Here is a 4,085-nt window from a genome sequence, read left to right as displayed (position 1 = left end):
CTTTCAATCACTTCCCGAGGGTTTCCAAAGGAAAAAATGGAGCATGAGAAGAGGATAGGTGTCCTATTAGCTCAAGGATTGGATGTGTCAAATTTTCTCATGGATGTACCTAAGGTTTCAAAATTCATTTCGAAGTAGTGAACAACCTCCAATCACTTTCCAAAGATCCCTAAAGAAATAAACATACCATGGGTAATAAGATAGGGTTCCTAGTAGCTCAAGGATTGTATGTAACAAATTTTTTTAAGGATGTACCGAGAGGGTCAAAGTCTGTTTTGAAGTAAGGAACGACCTTGAATCACTTCCTAAGGTTGTCCAAATGAATAAAATGGACCATGGGAAGGAAGATAGGTGTCCCATTAGCTCAAGGATTAGATATATCAAATTTTTTTAAGGATGCACCTACGGTTCCAAAGTCTGTTTCGGAGTAGGGAACGATCTCTATTCACTTTCCAAATATCCCTAAAGGAATGAATGGACCATAGGTAATAAGATAGGGGTCTTGGTACCTCAAGGATTGGATGTACCAAATTTTTTTAAAGATGTACCAAATTTATTGAATGATGTGCCAAATTTTGTAAATGATGTACCACAGTTGCCAAAGTTTGTTCCGAGGTGGGGAATGACATCCAATCATTTCCCGAGGGTCTCCAAATGAAGAAATGAACCATGAGAATGGAGATAGATGTCTCGTTAGCTCAAAGATTGGATGTATCAAATTTTCTGAAAGATGTACCTAGGGTTCCAAAGTCCGTTTCGAAGTAAGGAATGACCTCTAGTCACTTTCCAAATATCCCTATAAGAATGAACGGACCATGGGTAATAAATAAGGGTCTCGATAGCTTAAGGAATAAATGTACCAAATTTTGTAAAGGATGTACCAAGGTTGCCAAATCCGTTCCGAGGTAGGAAACAACCTCCAATCACTTCCTAAAGGTCTCCAAATGAAGAAATGGACCATGGGAAGAGAGATAGGTGTCCAATTAACTCAAGGATGGGATGTAGCAAATTTTCTTAAGTATGCACCTAGGGTTTCAAAGTCCATTTCGGAGTTGGGAATGACCTTCAATCGCTTTCCAAAGATCCCTATAGGAATAAATGGACCATGGGTAATAAAATAGGGGTCCTGATAGCTCAAGGATTGGATGTTCTATTTTTATTTTTTTAAGGATGTACCAAATTTTGTGAAAGATGTATAAAAATTTATAAAAGATGTATCAAGTTTTGTAAATGATGTACCAAGGAAGCCAAAGTCCATTCCGAAGTGGGGAACGACTTCCAATCACTTCCTAAAGTTGTCTAAAGGAATAAATGGACCATGAGAAGGAAGATAGGTGTCTCGTTAGTTCAAGGATTTGATGTATCAAATTTTCTTAAGAATATACCTAGGGTTCCAAAGTTTGTTTCAGAGTAGGGAATGACCTCTAATAACTTTCCAAAGATCCCTAAAGAAATGAACGAACCATGGGTAATAAGATAGGGTCCTAGTAGCTCAAGGATTGGATATACCAAAATTTTTTAAGGATATACCAAATTTTGTAAATAATGTATCAAAGTTTCTAAAGTCTGTTCTAAGGTGGGGAACAACCTCCAATCACGTCCCGATGGTCTCCAAATGAAGAAATGGACCATGGGAAGGGAGATAGGTGTCTCGTTAGCTCAAAGATTGGATGTATCAAGTTTTCTTAAGGATGTACTTAGGGTTCCAAAATCCGTTTCGAAGTAGGGAACAATCTCCAATCACTTCCCAAAGATCTCTAAAGAAATAAACGGACCATGCGTAATAAGATAAAGGTTTCAATAGCTCAAGGATTAGATGTACCAAATATTTTTAAGGATGTATCAAATTTTGTAAATGATGTACCAAAAGCCCCAAAGTTCGTTCTAAGGTGGGGAATGACCTCCAATCACTACCTAAGGGTTCTCAAAGGATAATATGGACCATGAGAAAATAGATAGGGGTCTCGATAACCCGAGGATTGAATGTACCAAAATATCTTAACAATGTACCAAATTTCCTTAATGATGTACCTAGGGTTCCAAAGTTTGTTTTAGAGTAAGGAACGACCTCTAATTACTTCTTAAAGATCCCTAAAGAAATAAACAAACCATGGGTAAGCATATAGAGGTTCCGGTAGCTCATGGATTGGATTTACCAAATTGTTTTAAGAATGTGCCAAATTTTGTGAAAAATGTACCAAATTTTGTAAATGATGTACCAAATTGTCTTTAAGATGTACTTTGGGTTCCAATGTTCGTTACAGGGTAGGGAACAACCTGCAATTTTTTCTCGAGGGTCCCCAAAGGAATATATGAACCATAAGAATGGAGATAGGAACTTGGTTCCTCTAAAAATGGATATACCTAGAATTCCAAAGTTCGTTTTGGGATGGGCGAGGACCTCCAATTACTTATTGAGTGTCCCAAATGAATATTTACATCATGATAGGTATGACAGTAGTTTTGGTTCCCCTAAGCATGAATTTAAAGGATGTACCTATTTTTTATTAAATTAATATAAAAGGTTAAATACAAATTTTTATGAAAATATATTTTCTTTTATATTTTAATTTAATTTCAAATTAAAGATTTTAACCAAATAAAAAGTTAGATCCACAATCAAAGTAAAATCATAAGAAAAATGATAAAAACGCCATCACTTATTGTGATTTTGATATGATAAATTTAAAATGAAAAATAAAAGAAAAATAATGTAAATAATAAAATAGTATTACAAATATATTTTTACTTTTACATGTGATAGAATTTACAAAATAAATAAATATTTTGTTTAGTATTAATATAAAAAATCTTATATCATAGACCTCTAAATAATAAAATATAATTTTTAAATTTAAACCTTAATTTATCAAATGTATTATTATAATTAATATTTAAAATCATCAAGTATATTATTTGTGGAATAATATTTTCATTTTTGTCCATTATATGTATATATATATATATATATTATTTAATTTGTTATATTAACTATTTATTATATATTATCATTTTAAGTTTAATATGTCAAAATAATAATAATTAAAATCAATAAATATGGAGAAATTAGAGAGTAAAAAAAATTAAAATTAAAGAAGTTTTATGAGAAAATACATGAGCATATTAAAATGAATATACAGGAAAAAAAAATATAGTAATAAAAACTATAATATGTGACAATGGATTATGTTGGAAGAAATGAGAGGAGAAAAAAAGGAAAAAAATTGAAAAAAAAAAATGGGCACGTGGCAAGTGAAATATATTGATGTGAGATAAATAATAAAAATAAATGACACATGTACTTATCAAAAGGTGTATTAAATTAGTGTGTACTTTATCATTTATTTTTTAAGGTAATTTTGGAACAAATTTGAAAGCACTATTGGAGTGCATAAATAGACAATATTTTTTTTTCTCATTTTACACTAAAATTATAAAGCAAAAAGTAAAGTTCTAAAATCTCATATTTTTTTTTATAATTAATGTATGGTTGCATGATTTTCCCAACTTAATACTCATTACTTAGTGATTTAAGTAAACTTTAGATTAAATTATAATTAAGTTATTCACTTAAAACTTATTACTTAATTTTTATTTAAAGTATTAAGGTTATTTGATAAAATTAATTTAAAACTTATTCTAAATCATTAAATTGACATATTTATTCTTATAAATTATAATTAAGGAAAATAAAATCGAGTAACAATGAAGATTGTCAAGTAGCAAAAGAGATTGTAAAGATAATTATGATAAATAAGGATAAAAAAAAGTAAAACAAATATATAAACTTAAGAATAATTTATTTATTTTATTTATTACTTAAAATTATTTTTTTACTTTAAATCATATCATTAAATTATTTTATCAAGCATACTTAATTTATTTAATAACTTAAATTAAATTATTAAGACACTAGTTAGTTTATCAAACACCCACCTGTATCCATCTAAATAAAAAAACCAACCATGTTTTTGCGTTAATAAATGTGGAGGAAAATTCGTCCCAAAGAGTCACTTATATCAACTTGCGGTGTTTAAATACGTAACAATGAATATAGTATATGTTACATTTCTAAATCATGTGGT

This window comes from Vitis vinifera, chromosome 1 (assembly GCF_030704535.1).
Source record: "Vitis vinifera cultivar Pinot Noir 40024 chromosome 1, ASM3070453v1".
Taxonomy (NCBI): domain Eukaryota; kingdom Viridiplantae; phylum Streptophyta; class Magnoliopsida; order Vitales; family Vitaceae; genus Vitis; species Vitis vinifera.
Note: the sequence above shows the minus strand (reverse complement) of the source record.